General features: G+C 36.2%; 1 long non-coding RNA gene across 1 annotated transcript; it reads left to right on the top strand.

Annotated features, from left to right (window-relative positions):
* The first annotated feature begins 7,790 nt into the window (after window positions 1–7,790).
* LOC121253289 lies at window positions 7,791–9,354 on the top strand. Its single transcript, XR_005938393.1, has 2 exons — window positions 7,791–8,674; window positions 8,772–9,354. It is a non-coding gene; the product is annotated as an uncharacterized LOC121253289 (long non-coding RNA).
* Window positions 9,355–24,834: the final 15,480 nt, after the last annotated feature.

Raw genomic sequence — 24,834 nt, 5'->3', positions numbered from 1 at the left:
TGAGAAATAATCTCACATTGTCTGTAGACAAGGTCTTGAGCATGTTTATAAGGAATAAACAATCCTCTCTTGTTGAACCGATTTTATGAGATGAGTTAGACCCATAATTTCTTCACTTACAAGAGTTGATATTTGGGCTTGAATTAAAAAAAAAAATGGGTTGGACTTCTAAAGGGCTGGGTCTTGACAAGAGAGCTGTGTCTCCCCATAGGGAAAGGTAGCACTTAACTCAAAGATGCAGTGAAATGAGATGACTCTCTTTAACTCCCTCACCATCCTAGGGGACATTCATATTTAACACTGAAGTTTTTCCCTTCAAAAGACGCGACCCAACTATTTTTCAAGGCGAATGCCACTCGCAAAACAAGCCATCCTATATCTTAATAGGATATAAACATTCGGACATACATAATTTTGGAAATAAAATTTCAGAAAAGCACAAAAAGGGCTCATTTAGATATATATCACAGGGAAACTAAAATGTTCTACAGCATAGACCTAATACATAGAATGTAATATAACTCCTCTTCATGGGATCAAAGTTTTGCCATCAGCCTTAGGAAAACTAATCCGATTTCCGGGGCATGAAAAAAGGGAAACAAATTGAACAGTGGAACGTAGGCCTAAAGAAAGTACTGTTACATCAGAGATTCAGAGGGCTCAGCTTTATCTGTCAAAAGCTCAATTGAAGGTAAAATATGTTTCCAATGCTAAACCTATCACTAGCTCCATGCCACTAGAATATACAGATAGGCGCATAAACTTCAACCGAATTCTTTAAGAAAAAAGAAAAAGAAAGGGAATTCTGAAAGAATCATCTAACTAAAAATTGAGATTCACGCAACGAAGATATGAAGAATAAGTCAAATAACCTGAGAAATTGTTCTAATAATCTGAAACCCTAACCAGACGATCGGATGAGCTTCTTGTTGTGCATTTGACGATTACGACATCGGAATTCGGGGCGGACATGGAGGAATCGGGGACGAAGGAGTGGAGTTCGAAGCTGGGTTTTTGAAGGGTCGGATCTTCGAAGAGGAACATAACTGGATGGTCTGGGTCTGGATCCGATTCGGTTCGGCGTTGCTTTTCAGAAGGGGAAATGCACTATGCAGTGGTGGTGCTGAGTCTGCAGACCGATGGTTGCTGTTTCTTTCTTCGAATAAGCGCGGGATGGCTCGAGGAAAGTGGTTTGTTTGGTTACGAGGGCTTCTACGAGGATATGAGGGATTAAGAATTTCCAGGTTCAGTTCAAGAAGGTCCCTGTCCGGAAATATTATGGTTTCAACAAAGTGAGTAATTAGGCCTATGGGCCTGCAGACTTTGTGGGCTTGTGATCCGTCTGTAACTGAAACTGCTTTCGAAAGAAAGTAAAATCAAAATAATCAAAACTCATAGTTTTTTTTTTTTTTTTTAATTTCCATAATATTACATCATATTAATGCTTATAAAATTATGGGACATAAACTAAAAGATTAAGAGATTTCAACCGACTTTAAATTTATATGATGTTGAAAAATTCATAAATTATACTCTTTTAATGGAAATATATTCATTAAGTGAAAGACTTACGAAGTCACTCAATATGCGTCTCATCAGTGGATATAACTTAAAAATTGTAAACTTTAAAATGAATAATAATAATATTACTCGAGATAGATAACTCAAGCAATATGTGGGTACGTATAAATTAGGCGATCCCGATCACACATACCTTCCTTGTGTGTTGTGTATGGGAGAGTATGAGATGATGAATGCTTGGTGACGGGCAGCTTGCTGCAATATTGGGGTAACCCAACTTAGTCCAACACATACACGTGAGCTTGTGCCCTCACACCCTATTCTCTTGTCTAATGCACACAATTTGATTAGTGACCTGATGACTCCAAACTTAATCATGATTAAGCAAAAAATTAACAGAGATTGATGACATGAAAAGGAAAACCAAGGAGTAGACATCACCACATTATTGTGATTTGAACCCTAACATGGTCCAAAAACACCCTTAAAATTAGTCCATACACAAACCCCTACATAAATGACACATCCTTCATAAACATTAATACGAACCAACAGATTAGAGTCATGTACGCGAACCGAGCTGACATAATCCGACCACTACTAGTCTTCCAGTACTTCCAGATGGCCCGGCCCTCTGATCTCAACTGATCTAGTACTCTAAGCTAGCTGCCACTTCGTGTCTATTCATGTCGGCATACTTAGTCATGTTTGTCGATCTTAGAAACGATTGCCCCTCGGCTTCATGCATGTCATGGTAATTAAAAGTCTTCCTGTATAGTAAATGCATTGGAGGTTGCCATTTCTTTTCCTTTTCTTTCATATAGTATGTGCATTGTTTCATTACTCTAATGTGTCATTAATTTAATTAGGTCTTTATTGCCATCATGTATATATATATATATATATATATATAGAGAGAGAGAGAGAGAGAGAGAGAGAGTACTACTCAAAATGCAAAATGATTATTAATGTTTATAAACGAAGTACTACTACATTAATATTGTAATCATTATAAAAAAAAAAATTCATAAGAACTTCTCCAAGATATATATCATTTATCAGTACTCTAATTAGTATATATACTTCAATCTAGAACTTTTATGTACTCATCAAATTCATGATGATCTATGACATCTATATCATATTGTTCTTCATGATCTTTCTGACTCTATTAATAATAGAGTAATTCTATATACAACCGTGAAGTGCGTAAATGTCGCGTAATCGTTTTGAAAAAGAGTGGGGTCTACTTACTATCAAAAAATTAATTTTTTTCATATGGATCCCATGTTTTATTCACTTTTTTCAAAGCGATTACGTGGAGATTGTACAATTTACGATTGCAAATATCTTTTATCTAATATATATCATTTCTAAGAAGGATTCATAATTTAAAAGTTCAAGCCACGTGTGGAATTATATATACTTCAAGAGTAAACTTGGGGAGCAGTCCGGCTGCTTCCCCTCGTTAAACAACCCTCTAATAGCCCCTCGCCACGTAAGCTATTTATTGTGTTTATTCTATATTTGCATACACCCGATCAGAGACTTGACAATTGAGCCCTACATTTCCTCTCCTTGTTCACAAGAACAGGCTTCTGAGACTCGATTTCTTCAGCTGCCACAGTTTTCATCCTCTTGTTTTCAACATTTACTTCCTCGACCTTGCCTATTTTAATTGCATTTTCATCTTCCTTCACCGCAGGCTCAATTTCTTGCACATACAATCAGAACACAATGCTAATATATGAAAATCTTCCTAGAACCCATTACAATGCTAATATATAAAAATCCACCCAAAAAATCTACGGTCACATATTCAATCTCACCATCTCTTTCTGGTTATGATCTTATGGCAAGAGGAGGAGCCTGCAAAACCAAACCAAACCAAAGAAAAAAGGTTAAATTTCAAATGAAGATTTCGGTGAAGAAATGGGTCTTTATAAGCTCATCGCCATCAGATTTATCTGGTACTTTTCTTCTTTATGATTCTCAGCCATAGAGATCATTGAGTTTCTGCATAACATTCCAAAAAAAAATAATAATAATAAAATTCAGATATTAGATATCAGTTCACAACTTTACGAGCTCTGGACAGAAAAGTTCAAAAATAAAAATATAAAATTCTCATGCTTTTTTCACTTTTGCATCGTCGTAACTATCATCTAATTTGAACACAGATGATTCCTTCTTAGTGGAGGTGCAAAGAGACGGGCTTGAGAGATTGGAGATGAAGACGAAAAGAGGAAGAGATTGGAGAACAACGATTTTGCCTCTTGTGTGTGGTGATTCTGTACGATGAGATCTAACTATTTTATTGTATTTTTTCCTACGTGTCACCGTCTCAATGGAGGGCTGCTCTTCCACCTTTAATAGACCGACCGTCCCGCATTGTTTCTCATACTTCAAAAGGACTAATTAGGATTGGAATTGAAGCTAGCTTGCTAGCTAGCTCCTTAAAAGCATGATAAACCGCAAGATCGATCTAAAAGGAGGTCATAGAAGCTAGAATTCCCATTATTTATTCATTAGTCTTACATTTCGATATCACGTAAAATGGGGGCAAAAAAAACTTCACAAAATGCATCATTAATTAAGAGCTAGCTAGTGATCAATATGGAAGATTCTATATATATCAGATGACATGAAATATCTATAGCTATTAAGCTCCATAGACAGTGAGCATCCGAATGGGGCCAAAACCCCCAAAAGATTGGGTGATTAATCAAACTGGTAGGTCACTTGCAGCAGTCAAGGGCCCCTGAATTAATTCTAGCGCATGCATGCATGCTGGCTGTGAACATGGCTAAGAAAACGCTGATGTACGTACTGATATAAATCATGAAGAATTAATTTCTTTACATCCATGCCAACATAGTGCTCAAGTTTTGGTAGCACTAATAAATTTTCACTAACACAAACAGTACTAATTAGGGCAAAGGTTCTGTGACTACACAAATGATCTAAAGTACTTTTATAATTAATTAGCTAGCTGTGTGCATGTGTGCAGTTTGAGAATGTGATCAATTATTTGCTATGAAATTGTTTAATTGCCTTTCTATGAGGAAAACCCAAGAAAGGCCTATTTTAGGGTCTTAAAAAGTACTCTTTAATGATAAAATTAGATTTTTATGTGTTACATTATATTAAAATATTTTTTAATCTCAAATAAGTAAAAAACTACTTTTGAGTAAAACATAAGTGTGTTATGGGCTTATACCCAAAACTCATGGCATGTTTGGCAACTTCCAAAATTTGTTCATAACTTCATTATCAAATATCACTCAAATATAAACTTTTAAAAAATGTGTTTAAACTTTTCATATAATTATTACTCAAACACAAAAATCATTACAAATTTTACAAACTTTAAAATAAAAATTATATTGAAACAACTTTTTAACTTTATCCATTCACTTTCACAAACTCCAATATAGTACTTATTTTAAAGAAATCTTTATTAACTTTTTCTCTCTTTTGCCAAAACCTAATCTCAAACAAATTCTCCTAATTCTCAAATATTTCTAAATATGCCCAATTCTTTAGTTTATTTACTTAATCTACAATATGAATAACAAGCAGATATATTAATCTTACGAAACTCTCTCCTTCCTCTTATATGATTAAATTAAATAGGATTTAACATTGCGTCAAAAACTCTTCTGGCACGTAATTTATTTTTTTGAAGGGAAACTGTCATCATTCATTCATCATAGAAACTTACATCCATGACCGGATACATTCTGAGATGTCGTCATATCAAACATGACATCACAAACCAAAATAATGTATTTGAAACTCCACTAGTACACTATTTTCTTTTGTGACTGGTTTGATCTTCACTATTACTGATACTCTCTACAGACAAACATCCAAGAGACAATATTTTTCGCCTAAACAGAAACTCAACCTAACCCTTCATAAAAAGAGAGAACTCAACATCTACAGACAAACATCTGAGAGACGAACTTTTTTATTTTAGTTAATAATAAAGAAACCAAAAAGGAAAACAACAAGATATATGCGAAAAATAACAGATTACAATTTGGACCAAGTCTGGTAGACTTCGAAATTTGTGATGACCCGTGAAGGTAACACACTTATGATTTATTTTCATCCACAAAGGTCAGATCTGAAATGTATGGTGGTGACGAGTCCTTGATCTAGCTCGTGTGTCGAGAAGAGTTGCTGGAAGGGATGACGTGTGAGGATCACACACAGATAAGGGCGGTGTGTGAGAACCACGCACGGTGATTTTTTCAAAACCACCACTTTCCTCCGAACGATTTTCAACCTGTGAATTTGCTTATGCCTTATGCCTTATGCCTTATGCCGTGTGTGTCTCTCGGTAGTTGCTGGAAAGTCGTAGATTTGTCTTTTTTGACCTTAAAGAAAGTAAAATAAAACTAAGTAAAAGAAACCTTAATAGATAAAGTGAGTGAATGGAGGAATGAGAGAATGAGAGAAATGATGAAGACTTCCTTTCCCTCCAACAAAAATTAGATCTGGAGCCCTTGAATTTTTTTTTTTTTGGGGGGGGGGGGGGGGGGGGGGGGGGGGGGGGGGGGACGTAATTTAAATAACTATGGTTAACATTTAATTCAAAATTATAGAAGTAAATGAAAGAATAAGATACGATAAAGAAAAAAAAAAAAAAAAAAGGTCGAGAAGAACTTCGATCGTTAGACATAATCCACCTTTTCCCATCACTTCAGAAAGTCACTCCGTACGAATGGGTCACGAATCAAAGACATTAGTTCGACAAGGTGGCCCTCCAAAAAGAAGGGCATGCATGGTACTGTAATGTCTTTGCATTCGAATCATTATAAAAGTTAAAAGCTCCATACTTCTTTGATGGCTTTAAATAGAGATCCACATTAACTTCTTTATCTCAAACAGTAAGCAGTACTAATTAAAGACCATTGAATGGAGAATAATTAATTAGAGTTATTATATTTTTAAGTTAATATGTAAAATACATCATTTATATTAAAAATATGATTTGTAAGATTTAAATTTTAAAATTTATCTTCTAAATTAAATAATTTCATGTAAGTACTTTATTAGGTGCGTTGATCTATACACCAGCTTGATAATATAAATTTTCAATTAATTAATATTATTACCCTTTATAAGTTGAGAAATGATTTAGCTAGAAAGATATTCCACAAGATTAATTAATCTACAAACTGACGTAGCTTGATGTAGTACGTTAGATTATAAATCTATTTTTATTGTAAAATATATCTAACGTATTATATGCAGTTATATTAATTTGTTAGTTTGCTTTTATGAGATCTCTTAGTAACTGTGTAGCACTTCTCTTATTAGTTAGCTCAGAATATTGTAACATGTCAAAGGTTATTTGCTCTGAAAGACATCTTTGATTTCTTTTCTATACAGTTTGGAGGGTTAGGTATCGTTTAGATAGTGAGTTGAGATAAGTTGAAAGTTAAAAGTTGAGATGACAAAATATTGTTAGAATATTTTTTTTTAATATATATTTTTTTTATTTGAAAAAGTTGAATTGTTTATTATATTTTATATGAAAATTTAAGAAAATTATAATGATAATATGATATGAGATAAAATACTTATTGTATCTAAACTGGGACTTAGTCACCGTAAGCATCAAGTAAAATTTATCAGATACCGTCCTCTTTAAAAAATGGAATTTTAAATGAGTAGAAGCTAGCTTTGCCATAGATGAATGATGCACAGTTTTTCTTGATTGCATTATATATATATATATATATATATATATATAATGATCATTAATTATATATACCCAGCAAAATGAAATTTGATATATAGTGTAACACTTTTTAGAGGATAATTAAGAACTATGTTTATAATTAAGTGGAATAAAAACTTATGAGCTAGGTTGCTAGCTGCATGTTCTTCCTAGCTAGCTAGCAAATTAATCAAACCCTCTTTAATTGGTTAATTTGTTTTTATTTTTACCTTCTCATCAGCATCAATGTCGTCTTTATACTAAGCCTAAACTTGGCAAGATCAATCATTTTTAATGTCTATGCAACTAGGGACAAGACAGGGCCACCGAGTAGAAAATCACCAGTGCCGTCCCATGTGATTTTTGTACATATCATCGTGATCACCCAATCTGAAGAGATTGTAGCCCCACAAGTCCAGATAATCACCATACATTCATTAATGCATTGTTTCTTCCATAACTGTTCAAGCAATAATGGTATATATAAATACATGATATGTCTCGATGAAATATATATATAAATCATGTACTGAAATAACAGCAGAACCCTGGAGTGTAGTACTCTTCTTAGAGGGAAATCTCTGGTAGTGTCTCAATGTTTTTACGAGGGAATGTGAGGCATGTATATTTGATGCTAGAATGGGGGGAATCTCACGTGCTTGGCGGTGGAAGATGGTCATGGATGCTCCACTAATTTGGCTGCAGATCAAGTGTGAAGTAGGCCCCGTGAATTTTCTTGCAGATTTTTCCTGGTCCCCTATCTTTTGCACAAAGTGATCTAGCACTGAACAAAGATCCTAACCTAAACAGATCGCAAAACCCCATGCAAGAGTCATTAGCCTAATTGAAATATTGGGGTTTTAATCACTGTTTGCAGCAAAAGTTCTTGGCTTGATTCTTCAAATTCACTACCCTTCTCCTCCCCCAACAACGCTATATTGCTAGCTCCAAAGATAAATTGATCTTGTGCTTCAGTAACTTTAGCCAGGTTAATTTCCCCCAAAACTGTTGAAAACAAAAGAAAAATACCCGCTTAATTCGTTAGATGTTAGAAGACAATTTGAGATACCCCCAAATGGGAGAACATTGTCATGAAGCAAAACAGGAGAAAACATATTGATGTTGACCCTCCTGTACGGGAGTCCATTCTTTTCAAGAAAGTTTGTGCCAACAAATTTTTTGGTCACTGTCATGACCTAGCTAGCTATAATATCACATTTCTTAGTATCTAGCTAGCAACTACTACTATTCTTTCTGCCTATATAAGAGATCAACTTAGGTGAAAGATGCTATGCAGGAAAGGGCATTCGATAAATTATATATCAAAAGACTAGTCATCTAAGAATATTATGGCTACATGCAAGCGCCTTCTTCTGGTTGCTTTTGTGTTTCTTTGCTTCATTTCTATCACTGCTAGAGGTAAGTTTCTGCCATATCAGCACAGTCCTTCCATTAATACCAATGATTCAAAGTGCAAATCTGATATTTTTCAGCTAACTTTGCGTTTTTTCTGCAGCACGGAGTCTGCGGGCGGCTACTACTAATACTAATCATGAAGCAGGTCCAAAGGGAGACGTTGATGGTCTACTATTTACACCAAACGAAGATGGGATGGAGGCCAGTAGTGATGAATTAGTGTCTATGGATTACACTCCAACAAAGAAGAAGCCTCCGATTCATAACTTATAAGATTTTCCAGCTTTTGTTCGAGCAAGTACCAGTTCAACTCGATCCAGGCCATTTCGTTAATACTTCGACTTTACTTAAGCTTTTGGGTCATGTATACAGTTTCTTGATGGGGGGGATACAAAAATTTTGGAAATTATGTTTTTAGTAAAAATGTAAGCCAGAAATAGATAGCCGGCCCGCTACAGCTAGCTACGGCCAATTTATAATGGGTGTGCAAAGTCAAGTTAATTAAAGATATGGGAAGTTTTGATGAGGGGGAAAAAGGGTTCTTGACCTTATTTATGCTTGGTGATCGATCTGTATAGTTGGTGTTGGTTTTTGTGCCTCAAATACCTCTATATATCATGTTATTAGATTCTCAAGTTCATGTAATGATCTTCTGATCTTAACTGAATTTAAGTTTTCTGCTACAGGAATGTGAACGCATACATTATTCATTTGACTGATGAAAACATAGATCAGCTGCTTTCAAAACGTTGAAGTTGTTTGACGGATTTGTGTACAAGCTCATGAATGCAATTAATTCTGCTTCTTAATCAGTTTTGTGTCGCATCTACCCCATTTAATACGCATTCAGAAACTAAAATGGGCGCGCAATTAGTGCAGTTAATTTCTTGGATAACTACTAACAGATCAGTAGTACTATTTTCTGTGTACGTTGACATGATGACGATAGTACTGTTAGCTGGGTTTGAACCATATATATATATATATATATACAAAATTCAATATTAAGTTGAACTGCATGTGTGCCTGCATGCTCTCAGATCATGCATAGGCAACTGCAGACTGCTAATCATCAGGCGCGCAGTAAAAGGAATTAGGTCAAGATCCTCCATCGTTTCAAAGCAAACAATCTAGCAATGTTAGACGTAGTCTTAAAGTATATAAATTAGTTCCGCACATTGTACTTTAAAAATAAAAAAAAGTACTAGAGTTCAGTATTATGAAAAGTGAGTTTTTTTACGTGACTCTCAGATAACCTTTTTAAAGGAATGCGCGAGGTATACATGTCGTAAAGGTACAAATCATTTCTCAAATCAATTGGTGCAACACATGATACACAAAACGCAATTAGTAGCTCGTCTGCACAGGGCACCTGCATGCATGCGCGCCATTTTGCTAACCAACACTAGTGCCCTTATGATCATTAATAAGCGAGCTAAATTATGTAGCGAGATATATTTAATTATCCAAAATAAACATAAATATATACATTAACAATCAACATTACAAACAATTGTCATAATTAATTAGCACTCAGGTGTCCTTTTTTCCTCTCTACCCAACTTTCGGCCATCCTTTCATTGTCTCTTCCCAAAGGGGGGTTAGAGCTTCGGCTCCTCCCTCCCTCCTTCTGTCCGGCCAACGTTTTCCTTCTGTAACACCAAGATGCGCCAATCTATTGCCTATCGGCCTCCTATGACTACCACGCACTTGGCAAGTAGACTCTCCAGTCGACGATCTGCCGAACAGCTAAAAAAAATTAATCAAAAGAGTGGCACGTGAGTCCCACGAGTGGCTCATACAGCGCTTGAGTTCCATGCACCACCATGCTAAGAAGAGTTTGCCACCGTCACACGCGGCACCACTAGGATCAGTGGCTTCGGATCTCTCATATCCGACCACCCCCTTATCTCCTAGAGTGGCGTGTGAACGACATGCGTCTCCACAGACAGTGAAGGTCCTATGCTGGCATATCAACACATCCTCCTGTTACTACGTTTCTATGTTCCCGTTTTTCCTAACCGATGATCAAGACAAAGTGGTCGTAGAAGTCTCCTACAGTTAGTCCAGACAAACAAGATGCAGCACACATCATTTCGCTACGACTTTAGTCGCAGGCTTACAGTCTATTTATTAGACTATGCTAACCGCTTTAAGCGGCTTCCCCTTAGTGGAAAATGGGTGGAATCCAATTTTTGGCTCCGGATCCCTATTTTTTTATTCTACTTGCGTTGCATTTTTTTGGTTTGGGATGATCATTGGGGACTCCCACCCCATTAAATCTAGTATACCACTTAGTTTATTTATAAATTTGCTTGCTCATAAATAAAAAATAAAAAAAAATAAATAAGCGCGCGTTTCTTGTTTATAAGGACCCTCGGTATAATAATGCAATATTATTGCACAGCATAACAACCTCTTCTTAGAAGGGAGACACAAGTATTAATTAACTTACTCCCCCGATCAAAGGGTAGACGCGTACAGGTTATTAGAACCTTAAACAAGCATATATATATATATATATATATACACAGAGAGAGAGAGAGAGAGAGAGAGCGAGCTATTGACCCCAATGCACAATATAGCTAATTACTCCCCCCACCCCCATTTGGGTAGACAAGCATAACATGTGGAAATTCGCAAAAGGAGATGAAAATAATTCTTTTATTGGAGTACTACGAGACCCTTTTAACTGAGGAATTAATTAGAATATATGAAACTCTAAAATACTTGAAGTACTACATCTTTCATCTCATGAGGGATAAGGAATTGGCGCTCAGAAAGCTACACTACCAGGAAAATGAGCATCTGCTCCATAATTAAACATCCAACCTCTGTCATGCATACACAAGCTGATTAGATCTAATTAATGTTCAAAAGATTAATTAGCCAGCACTGGAAATTAGATTAGGTATTAGTGTATATATTAATTAACCAACCAACATCTGTTAGTGTGATCAATGGTTTTTGGGGTCTGTGCACGGTGGTTGGTTTGAATATACTATTGACATTGACAGTACTTCAGGGGTTTGTGGTGGGTGTTAATCAAAATCTTTGCCATTGTTTATCGAGACACTCGTAATTATTATAAAGCCTGCCTCGCGCTGCATGTCACGCCAAAACCCTACATCGATCTTAATTTCCACCCATGAAGCCCCATCATGCATGGCCTAGATCATCAATGCTAGCTAGCTCCTCTTTGTAATCAGTACTCTAGGGGCGCTCCATCGTGATCTTCGTAATTAATTCGATTTTGTTGTATGGTTTGAGATATTTTGGCTAACGTTATAATATTCAACCATTTGAACTGCATTAATGTATGGGCACTCCCATATATATATACATATATAGGCTAAACCAGCTTAACGAGAATAATACACCCGCGGGGACGTCGTCCGGCCATGTCTGATTGAAGAAATTAAGCCTGATCGTGAACCCTCCTCACTAGAGGAAATTGCTTCTTAGCTGTTGAGGCAAAACTCAAGCAGGAGTGCCCTGATCCAGGACATCTTTAATTGATCTGCTGGTGGCCAGCTGGTACGTACGACTACATGAAGAGCTCAGACAAACTGCAATGAAAGAGTAAATTTCGAAAAGAACGCATGCTAGCTTTTGAAACTACAAATAAACCTTGCATGTGATGCGTAAAACTTTTGAGTGGCATGCATGGGCCTAAGGAAGAAAAATATATAAAAATTATGATCATACGTTAATTAGTTTTGGGAAGTGCGCAGGAATTAATTATTTAAACCTCCATATTGAAATATTTTCTGTAAGACCCGAATTATCTAGTCAAATAGCTTTACAAAATTTTTAGAACAAGTATATATTTTTTTAGGCTAAAGAGCTCAGCCCGTGAGAACGAGTCCGGACTTCATGTCGCTCGGTGTCAAGTCATTTCTATTTTCATGCACGTCCATCCCTTCCTTTTAATTAGGTTTATTTTATTTTCTACTTATAGCTTATATATATATACTAAGTTTTTCTCAAACCTAGAATGAGTGCCGCTACCTCTTTTCACGCCCTCAGCACACACAAAAACATTGCCACAGAGTCAGCCCTCACCCTTCAGTAGAGCACCAAACCGCAAGCCTCGGTTGCGTTCGGCAGCCCCACCACCCCCACAGCCAAGCCAACGAGTCGCTACTCCCCCGAACCTAGTCCACGCAGAACCTCAGCCACGCGAAGCCGCCGCCCACGCCTTCGTAGCCTCCATTGCAAGCCACCGAAATCCTCTGTTTTAGACAACCGAAACAAAGCCACGCCTGCAGCCACCCCAACTCCTCGGTGCCACCTGCGACGGCTCACCCACGCCCAACGTTGCATCGTAACACCTCTGCTTAGCCACTGCTCAGCCACACGAAACTGAGAGCCACCCCCCACCTCACGGAAAAGCCTCAGCCTCCTGCACCAAAAACAAAGCATTTACTGAACTTCACCGTAAGTTACTGCAAAACCACCACCTTTTGCACCGAAAAGCACCATAAAAACAACAGAAACCGCCGGTCGTGACATCCCCGTCACCCTGCGCAGATCGGTGAGCCTAGACTCTCATTCGTATTCGTTCCCTCTCGGTTGCTCTCTCTATCTCATCTCGCACTCTCCATGCTCTCTCTACCTCTCTCGCTTTCACCGCCCAACGTAGGTGGCCACACCACTGCACACCCTCCTCGGCGCCCAACAGCACCTCCATAGTTCCTCCAGCCCAGCCATCATGCCTTACCCTTCCACGTACAGCTCGGTTTTAGTCGTAAGTCCATGCCGCACTCCACTTCCTTTTGTTTTCATGTTGCTGACTTAAAAGGGTAGTATATATATATATGTGTGTGTGTGTGTGTGAGTAAGTCTGTAACCTAATAGAATAGATGTTATTACTGTTATACCCTTTGATCATGTTTTCAAATGATGAAGTATTACAGAAGCTATTGCATAGTCGGTCTAATAAATAAAAAAATAAAAAAAAATTCCTTGTTACCTTTGAATTACAAGTTACATTATTGTGTTTTAAACTTTAAAATGTATTTGTAAACTCTAAATTTTCCATGTTTACAGAAATGATCTTGGTAAGTTAAATTTATTTTAAGTAAAGCCTCTTTCTAAAGTAAGTGATAATGTTGTAATTTTAGTATGATATAGTTTGTTAAATAATTTTTATGTATAACTTAAAAAGAAATTTTGGCATAATTATGTTATGTAGTATTAAATCCGATAGTTTGATTTTTCATTAGTAAATAAGTTAGAGTTAATACTTAGTAAGAGATTTAGTTGGAATTTGAGAAGTGTTAACATTTTTAGGAATTCGTGAATTTAAGTTTCTGAGGAATTAAAATAAGTTATTTTAACATCTTAGGCTTAAATATTGAAATACGTGTTCGACTAGAAATTTATGAAAATTACGTGATTATGTTATAGGTGAAGATTAATTATTGTTCGGCATTTTTGAGAAAATTTTCGAAAAGCCAAGAAGCCCAAGTAAGCGAGGTTCTTATGCTAGACTTTGCATAAAAATAAATAAAATGGGCTGAGGTTGATTTTTGGAAAAATATGTATGTTTTGTTATGAAAAGAAATTTGAAATGACCTCAGTTATTTGTTCTGCATGACTCATGAAATTCTGTTTAAGATAAAGTGTTTTTTGTCATGACTGGTGTAGACATGAGCAAGGTTTTGACATTCTATTTCTGAACTATATAAAAGAGAGCAAATATGAAAAATTGTGCATGAATTATATTTTTGTGATCAGATTTTGTTCTGTTCTGAAAATGTTCTGTACTCTGATGTGATTTCTGAAACCTTTGGCATGACATTCTGTTTTTGTTCTGACCTTACCACGAGTGTAAAACTGTGGCCTCTGTTTGGGTTGGTACCAACTTTTCTATTTCTGGTGCACCCACTTTGGAAACAAAGTGGTTTTCTACGTGGTCTTTCCTATGTGCACATTCGGGACTCCGAGAATGATAAGGGGAAGATTCACATTCTGTTTTTGCTCGGTTGGTCGTCGGGATTTGCACAACCCTACCACGGGGGTTAAACATGGAATTCTATTTTGATATGATGTTTTAGTTATATTGTGTCAAGGAAAGTTTGAATAAGAATATTTTTGAACTTTCGCTCTGATATTTTTAATAACATGTTCTGACTCTGCATTCTAAAAATAAAAAGTGTTTTGTTCTGCATTCTGAAATCTGTAAATGATCATGTTTGCATACTAGTATATGTTCTCTGCTTACTGAGTTGTTAATAACTCACTCCCTATCTCCTCAATATGTTTCAGATAATTTTGATGCACCAACTGGGAGTCAGGAATAGGGACTACTTGCAAGTTTTGTTGATCATAGAAGACTAAGTGCCTTAGGGTACAAGGACTTTTTTGGAGTCTTTTTTGTAGTGTTGATATTTTATGTGGCTATGGTATTTTGAGTAATGGATATTCCTAATCTTTGTGGAAATGTTTATGTATTTTATCAAGACACTTCTGATGGTCCCTTATATAGGAACATGGATATTAGTGTTAAACAAATAGGTTAATATGTTATGGAGACTCTGGTTTATTTTAAAAGTGTTATTGGATATGATTTTTTGTGGCATAAGTTAATTCTCCAGATCCTCGGGGACAGGGCGTTACATTTTCGGTTTTTGCACATTACATATACGAGTTTAAGAAACTCGCATTGTAACCTTTCCACCCATCTTTGGTTGTATTTTTGTCTAGTTTATATATATATATATATATATATATATTATATACACTATATATATAAATGCGAATGTTGGATAAACAGTATTTTTATCTAACATTTTCATTTCCAATTTTGCCCTTATCTGATTTTATTTTTAATTTCTTTTCACCACCTTCGATCCTACAAGTTTTCGAAATCTCTTTCTTTCCTTCTAAATCTCCACATCATGTGGGTATGATTGCTTTTGGTTCCGTCTTTCTCCATTTCTTGTGATTCTGATTTTTTTCCAACCGTTTTCACTGCTTGCCGCTTGGTATAAGAGTGATTTGCATCTTCTTTGGCCGCAGTTTATGTTTCTTGGTTAGGGGTGTGTGTTTCTCGATTGTTCTATGTCGTTTTCACTGCCGTTGCACCGTGGGTATGGTTTTCTATTGTCCTTATCACAGTGTGTGTTCATCGATTTGCCTTCGATTTCACTCTCTTTTGCTCATCTATTTTCTCAATTCTGTTTAGATTTAAAGAAACTGGTAGATATTAGGGTTTTAAGACTAAAGATTTTATCTTTATTTTTCTCTCTCTTTCCAAGTCCCGTGCAATGAGTCACTAAGATTCCAGTCCTTTCGACGAGGAGGCTAATCCTTTCGCGGTAAGTTCTACATGACCCACACATACAGATTTTTACTCATGTTTGTGTTCAAATTCAGTGGTTGGATTTTTGAATTTGTAGAATTGGGGATGTAATGGCCCATGGATTCTTTGGATTTTATTGTTGGGTTGCTAATCTCGATATGGATGCTACCCAGGGGAATTCAATATTAGAATGGAAATTTGCAAATGAAAGTTTAAGCTCTCATAGCATTGGCTTTTGGTTTGTAAGTTTGAATATTTGTGCAAGTGACATTGAATAGCTTTGATAAATAGAAAGAATGCCATGATTTTTCCTTTGACAGGTTGTTTTGCTGCTAATCTATCTCTATGTTTTTAATCTTTGATTTTCTGAAGTGATTTCTATTCGGCACTGAGTTCTAGTTGTTTCCTTCATACTGGGATTGTTCCACTTCTATATTTTTTTGGTGCAGCATGGAGTGTTTAGATTCTCACATAATGAGGTTATGTTTTAATTTTTTTGTAAAATGTCTCATGTTTTGTTTGAATTGTGTTCTTGCATCCTTTTAAAAAAATGTTGGCTTCTTTTTGTGGAGGTGGATACGTTTAGCAAGTTTAATCTAAAGATATTATCTGAAAGAGTTCTTTGGGTTCAGATTTGAAAGCATTTCTTGCATTTTTATTTCTTGCTTCTCAATGTTATGTTTTATCTTGATTGTGAACCTATCTGAAGGGTAGTTCGAATTTTTCTTGCTTTTTTCTTTCTTGATTTGAAAGCATGTTTCTTTGGTTCTTTCCCTCTTTTACTGTTTGTTCTATTTTTTTTTTTTTGCTTTCTCTTTCACTGTCTGTCTCCATTTCTCTTGATTTTTCCCCTCTATGTTTCTTGTATCTGAAAGCAAAGATCATGAATGTATTCCACATTTAGCATTTTTATTTGTTGTTTGTGAATGTAATGTTTGTTGTTGCAGGAGTTGGTGGAGATTGTGATGAAAATGATTCTAAAGTAAATACAAAATCTATGGGTGCAACTGCTGGACTTAGTGGCTCAGAAAGCCTTTCCAGTGGTAAAAGTGACATGCAAAGTCCCACATGATATGTCAATGGGGGTTTATGTATGCGTTGGTTTTTTTAGAAATTTCATTCTTTTCCTTATTTGAGAATATTTCATTCTTTTTTAGGCCATGTAATTGTTGCTCCTCGCGGTTTCACAACTGAAGCCGAGTCTTGACTTTCAATTGCTCTCATACACGAGGTCAGTTTTTATAGATAGCCATACCTATGTATATATTTATATTTTTTAGGAATGAAAGAAGTGGTATTTTTTTCCTGTTGATCAACAATTTTTTTTTATTTGTAGGTTATGCGTGTCCTTGGTTTTGATCACCATGCCTTTGCTCATTTTCGAGATGAGAGGAAAAGACAACAAGTCATGTAAGCACTACTCCATATTAAACTCCTGAAGGTAAAATTATTCATCGATGTTCTTACAAAAGCATTTATTTATTTTTGCGTTTGCTGCTAATAGCTTGAAGGATAACATGTTGACAATCAAATATTTGCATTTATCTGAACACTTGAAGTGTCTTGATGTTCTATTTGAAATTCAGATTATCTTTCTATGTTTAAAACTGAATTCAGGTTCATTTGTTTTCTCACTGTGTTCATCTTTAAATCTTGTCGTGTCTAGACAAGTTAATGTAAATAGTGACTTACTCATAATGAAATTGTATTCTTCATGGGTACCAAAATTTTGAATGTGTTATTCTAACCAAAGGCTTAATTGATAGCTCTGATAATGACCCCTGCAAAATTGTGGTTAAGGCGTATACCATAGATGAAAACTGGCAAGTAATTACTTGTTATGCTTGTTAGATAAACTTCTCCTAGGCATACGTGCAACGCATGTTGCCCTTACTAGTATCTAGCCTATATATATATATGGGATTTTGAACAAGTACAGTTGTCAATCATACACGCATTAACCAATAAGAAACTAACATGTTGCATTTTATTTGCCATGTCAACCCTCCATTAAAAATAACAAAAAGTCATCAATTCTTGTTAAAACAAAAACAAACTAAGGACTTATTTGGATAGTGAGATGAGATGAGATGAGATGATTTTAGATGAGTTAAATAAAATATTATTAGAATATTATTTTTTAATATTATTATTATTTTTGAATTTGAAAAAGTTAAATTGTTTCTTATATTTTATATGAAAATTTGAGAAATTTGTAATGATAAGATGAGATAAGATATATTGAGAGTGTTTCTGTATCTAAACGGTGCCTAAACAATTCCATGCAATTATATTATAAGAAATTAGCACCACTCCATGCATGACAGTGGTGGTTGTAGCTGGATTGGAGATAGTCATGGCGCCCAAAGCTAGGGGTCTCGATCCCCTGACTTACCACGCCTCCAAGCTTGTTGGGAAGGGGTACTTTTTAGCCACACCCTTGATATATGAGGGCATACAAGTATACTATAAGAAAACTGTTTATTTATGACCAGTCATTTCTAACGAAAATGATTATTTCCTATCAAAATAAGTTTTTGTCGCAAATAGTCGTTATCATCGCAAATAATCCATCACAAATGCTTGTTTTTCTTGTAGTGACGTAGTTCACTAGCCATGACCGACCTTGAAAACTACTAGATCTCTCCTTTTCCAACTTCTTATAATGGGGCATATACCCCTCTTTACCAATCTCTTCCAATCTAGCTGTCACGGCCATTCTCTATGTGGGGATGGGGTTCTATTTTTCAAAAAAAAATTTAACATAATTTGTAGTTTAAATTTTTTTTTTTCAATTTCAAACAAGAGTTAATAACAACTTTTAGATGCATGGCTGGCCTGGGGGCATAAACTTAGGTAATTTTTGCTATAAAAAATTTTCCAAATCAAACCAAACACTTTTAAATATATATATATATATATAATTCTATTTCAACCTTTCTTCCAATTAATATTAATTATGTACTTAATTATAAACCATTACTAACACAAAAATATCAATACAACTTTTACAAACTCCAAAACAAAAGGACTATTAAAAATTTATATTTAAGCATGAACTTTTTAACTCTACATATCCATTTTCACAAACTCCACTACAACACTTACTAAAAAAATCAAATTTTCTTCACTCCTAGTTGGTCCAATCTAAAAATTAAAAATCTCAGATATTTTCAATGTAACACCCGAGCCAGTCAAGCTGCTTTACAAAATTTTGGGTTTATAGTTATACAAAATCGTTTGAGATTACAAGTAAAATTTTTAGAATAGAGTTTGGGCCTAAGATATTTTTGGCGGAATATAATTTTTCAATAAGTTTGATAATTAGGTTTTAAAATCTTTAATGGATCAAGTGGATGTTCATCAGAAAAAAAAATATGGGATAAGTGTATTTTTTTTTTTTTTTAGTTGAATCGAGACCCAAAACTTAAGGTAAAAACCATGCAATAATCCCGTTAAAGATCCAAGACGTGGGCCAAAGTATATTTTTTTATTTTATGTTTTTTTTTTCTTTTTTTCTTTTTAGACTTAAGAGCCCAGCCCGTGGAAGCGTTTTCCAGACTCTGTCGCACGGCAACATCCCTTTTCCATTTTCATGCAATCCCTCCATCCTTTCCCTCTAGGTTTTTATTTCTTTACTATATATATCGTATATATATGCTAAGCATCCTCAACCCTAGCATTGTGCCGCTCGTCCTATTCTCAAAATATCAAACTGAGACCTCTACTCCAGCCGCCTCACCACCTAAAGTAGCCACAACCCAGCCACTGCAACGCCACACACGGAAGCTCCAGCCCTCCCTCTCCCTGTCGTCGCTGGCCTTTGCCCAGCCTTTGTGTCGTTCAACAGCCCCACCACCCCCACAGCCAAGCCAACGCGTTGCTACTCCCCCGAACTCAGTCCATGCACGGAACCTCAGCGACTCAAGTCCACCACTTCAGTCGCGTGCCACCACCCACTTTACGTAAAACACCACCTCTGTTTACACATCCGAAAAGCAAAGCACCATATCTCTGTTTTTCTCACTCAAAACAAAGAGTTTTTACCACCAGACAACCATACCTCGCCAGCTGCTCCAAGCTGTCACCACCTGCACGGAAAAGGACGCCAGACACCCACAGGCCACCTCAGCTCGTAGCAACCCCTCACGGTGAGCATCTGTTTTTTTCCGCCCTCTCTCTCGCTCACCTCTCCCTCTCTTTCTCTCGTGCTCAACCCAGCTCGACGGAAGCTTCGCCGCACTCTTGCTCTTCTGCCACGCCACCACAGCCCCTCCAGCCAGCCCCGCCGCGCCTTACCTCTTCACGCGTGCCTCGGTTTCCCTTAGGTAAGCCCCTACCGCCGCATACTTGGTGTTATTCCCGTGTGTTTGTTCATCCGGTCTGATTCTTATAAGTTATATACGTACATAATATATTTTATATATATATATATATAAAGTGTTAACTTAATAGTTTAGTACTATTACCAATTTACCTTAGTGTACTTTCCAGATATATGTTTTCGGATGATAGGTCTTTTTGGGTTATGTACTTTAAGTGGGTTTTATTTTAAGTCTCATAAAATATTATTTTTGTGTAGATAATATTTTAATAATATTGTTAACTAAAGGAAATAAACCTATTTTTAAGAGAGGAGGTTTTCATGGCGTATTTTATAAGATTTTTAAAGTAGTCTAAGTATTCTATTAATTTATAATACGTTGTTGGTACTTTAGATATTTTAAATATTACTTTTATTGAGTTCCGTAATTATCTTAATACTTGTTCGATTAAATCTCTTATTCGGTACGAATTTGATTGAGTGGATATTGATGGTTTTAGAAAATGATGGTATTTTAGGAATTATGAGAATTTTAGGTTTTGAAAATTTAAAATAGGTTCTTTTAGCATTTTAGGTTTAAATATCGAAATACGTGATTGATTGAAAATTTACGGGACTTACGTGATTTTTTATAGGTGACAATTAATATTTGTTCGGCTTTGTTGAGGAATTTTTTTTTTTTTAAAGACTAAGGAGTCCAGGTAAGTGGGGTTCATATGCTAGACTTTGTATAAAAATAAATAAAATGAGCTAAGGTTGATTTTTGAAAAAATATGCATGTTTTGTTATGAAAATAAATTTGAAATGACCTCAGTTATTTATTTTGCATGACTCATGAAATTTTGTTTAATAATAAAGTACTTTCTGTCATGACTAGTGTAGACATGAGCAAAGTTTTGACATTCTGTTTCTGAACTATGCAAAGGAGAACGAATATGAAAAATTGTGCATAAATTATATTTTGTGATCTGATTATGTTCTGTTCTGAAAATATTTTGTCCTGATGTGATATGATGTGATTTCTAAAACCTATGGCATGACATTCTATTTATGTTCTGTTCTGACCTTACCACGGGTGTAAAATTGTGACCTCTGTTTGGGTTGGTACCAACTTTTCTGTTTCTGGTGCACCCACATTGGAAACAAGGTGGTTTTCTGCGTGGTTTTTCCTATGTGCACACTCGGGGCTCCGAGAATGATAAGGAGAAGATTCACATTCTGTTTCTGTTGGGTTGGCCGCCGGGGTTTGCACAACCCTACCTTGGGGGTTAAACATGAAATTCTGTTCTGATATAATGTTTCAGTTATGTTGTGCCAAGGAAATGTTGAATAAGAATATTTTTGAACTTTCGCTCTGATATTTTTATAACATGTTTTGATGCTGCATTCTGAAAAGAAAAAGTGTTTTGTTTTGCATTCTGAACTTTGTAAATGCTCATGTTTGCATACTAGTATATGTTCTCTGCTTACTAGTTGTTGATAACTCACCCCTATCTCCATAATATGTTTCAGATAATTTTGATGCTGGAAATCAGAGATAGGGAGTACTTGTAAGTTTTGTTGATCATAAAAGACTAAGTGCCTTAGGGTACAATGATTTTTGGAGAGTCTTTTGGTAGTGTTGATATTTTATGTGGCTTTGGTATTTTGAGTAATGGATATTCCTAGTCTTTGTGGAAAAGTTTATGTATATTAATAAGACACCATTGATGTACCCTTATGTAGAAACATGGATATTTGTGTTGAACAAATAGGTTAATATGTTATGGAGTCTGGTTTATTTTAAAAATATTATTGGAGATGATTTTAGGTTGTATGAGTTAACTCTCCGGTCCCTCGGGGACGAGGCGTTACATTCAATATTTTTCATAGCCAAACATGGCATTAAGTTCTACCTGCAAAACTTGAAACATATACATATATATATATATATATAAGTAATTAATTAGTTGGCCAGGAATTGGATCATGCTCTCATCTCTTAAAGTTTTTATTAAAAGTTTCAAATCATAAAGTGGAAGAGAGATAGATAGTACATGATGCATGTGGTCCCATGAACATTTCTTGAGCATTTAACCTGCGTTTGGATGTTGAGATGAGTTGAGTTGTGAATAGTAATATTTTACGGGTCCCATTGAGATGAGTTTAACTTTTTAAGGATGAGATGTGTTTAACTTTTTAGATTGAAATATATTAAGTAGGTTGATATAAGTTTAATTTTTTTATGAAAATTTGAAAAAGTAGTGGCAGTCACATCAATGATTGGCTTGAGATGAGTCGAGTTGTTAAAAAATTTCACTTGGACAATTATAGATAGTGTAGAACTGATCATTTATGATCTCCACTTTGTACCAGCTTAAAGGAAGACATAAAACTTAGGGAGTCTCAATGGGGAAAAATAAGGTTGTACCTAGCTACCGGTTCCAGCGGTTCCTATACACCCTTATCCCAAACACTAGCCCAACATTAGTGTCACCCCCACCAGAGACGTTGGGTTAAGCAAATTTTTTCGAGTCCATCACTGCTAGTGTATGAGATAGTGAAAGACGAAAAGAAAATTGGGCAGAGGAAAGAAAAATTGAAATGGCAAGAGGGCTACAACGTAATGATAGAAACAAAGCCCCTGTCTCCCACTTTATATAGAGAAAATGTGATAGTTGGTCTCCCACACCCTGTGGCAGAAGGGAGAAGTACAAGCCGCTTCGAATTTTGGAAGCGTAGTCTACGAAGCGATGCGAATGCGAAGAGCTGCTTGACACCCTCACATTAATGAGCTCGAAAGGACGTCATCAAAATCATCAAAAGGCAAGCCAATCAAGAACGATGGGGAACCGTTGCCAAGATTACCAAACGACGGGAGTCTCTCTGGGTCTCGGAGTTGTGCACACATCAACAAAAAGATCCTGGTTTCTAAGGGAAGGTGGCTTCAAATAGTGATAAAATTCTCACGGTACTCGGTTGGTGAGAATTAGCGGGGTAACTGTAAGGAGATTTTTTCCCCACTAGATCCAGCGAGCCTATGAATGAAAGCTGAAGAAATCAAGACCAAAGGTCCAACCTAGGACTAAGAGTCTTCAACCCAGCCCATGGGAAAGGTTCTCTGAGCGCAACCTGCAGGAGGAAGGGTGCTACAGGGGATGAGACTCATCGATCTGAAGGCCCCTCAAGCAGTGTCCAGCTCTCAAGTGCCCACCCGCATAGTAGGCATAATGTGCATGAAACCCTTCACCTTCTAACAAGAAAGACATCAACGGACCACCAAGGATACTGTATGAGAAAAGGAAATTGGAGAACCACGCCGCATTAATGGCACTACTACCCGGACTACACGCCACATTAATGATGTCGTAGCAAAGCTACGCTGCATTAAACGACCCTGACACATGGAACAATACGAAGAATGCAGACTCCATGGGGGCAGACACAATCTGTCCCCCCATACTTACTTATTTACAAGAATATCTCTCTTTGATCCCTAGAGTCATTAACTTATTTACAAACTTATAAAAATACTTACTAACTTTGGCATTGGAGGTTCCCGGCCCCAAAGCTGCCCTCTCCTAGTTGCACTCTCTTTTATCTTTTGCATGCCCATTTCAAAAGACTTGAGTTATCGGAGCTTGGCTCAAAAGTATGCGAAACACGACGTTAACACCATACATGCATTTTTAATAATTTCCATCGATTCTTTGATCTCTAGTTGCTTGGATCTCTAATTCTTTGTCACTAGCTCTAATTAAGCCTTATTTGGCAAGATAAACGTTTATGCTTAGTGTATGTGCAATATTTCAGGGACAACGCATGAGGCCCACACAGCAGATGATCCTAATTCACCCGGCCATCCCACGTGATTTTTGTACATATTATATATATAACATTGCGGATCCCCTAATTATCTGAAAAGGATTGTATCCCCCACATGTTGTCGGCTTTTCTCCCTCTATTCATTAAATGGGGAGTTTGTTGAGTGATTAGTCGAGCCAGCATGATTAAATCTCTCCTAATAAATCATCAATACTAAGTAGATTGTGGCCGCACAACATTGCAAAGCTCTTCTCTTTAGGTCATTTTTCAGTGCCGAGGGGAAGTACTGCCATGTGCTTGGCGGTACTGGCCGGTTATGAATGCTGCTTTTTTTTCTGGCCGGAGATTCGGCATGAAGTAAGGCCCACAGATCTGGTACGCCGGAAGCAAGCTGTTCCCCAGGTCCTGGCCTACTTCTCAATAAAGAACACATCTATTATAAGAAGAGACAACAACGAAGTTACAGCTCTCTTTAAACAACCAAACGGCTAAATAGCTAGCAGTACTTGATATCCTTTACTTCAAGATAAGTTTCATGTCATTGATCTTGTCATGTTCTAAGTTGCGGGAATGAATTGATGAATCTAAAGAAATAGGATCATGTGGATGAAGTTTATTAAAATATTTATAGAAAAAAGGTAAAGCATTTAGTCAATTGTTTCAAAGCAGGTTGATCATAGTACTAACCAAAAAGCTGCGGCCAGTTGATGGAACAAACATCACCAAA

Source organism: Juglans microcarpa x Juglans regia, chromosome 2S, assembly GCF_004785595.1.
Source record: "Juglans microcarpa x Juglans regia isolate MS1-56 chromosome 2S, Jm3101_v1.0, whole genome shotgun sequence".
Taxonomy (NCBI): Eukaryota; Viridiplantae; Streptophyta; class Magnoliopsida; order Fagales; family Juglandaceae; genus Juglans; species Juglans microcarpa x Juglans regia.
The sequence above is the reverse complement of the archived record's forward strand: the minus strand, read 5'-3'. Positions and strand labels throughout refer to the sequence as shown.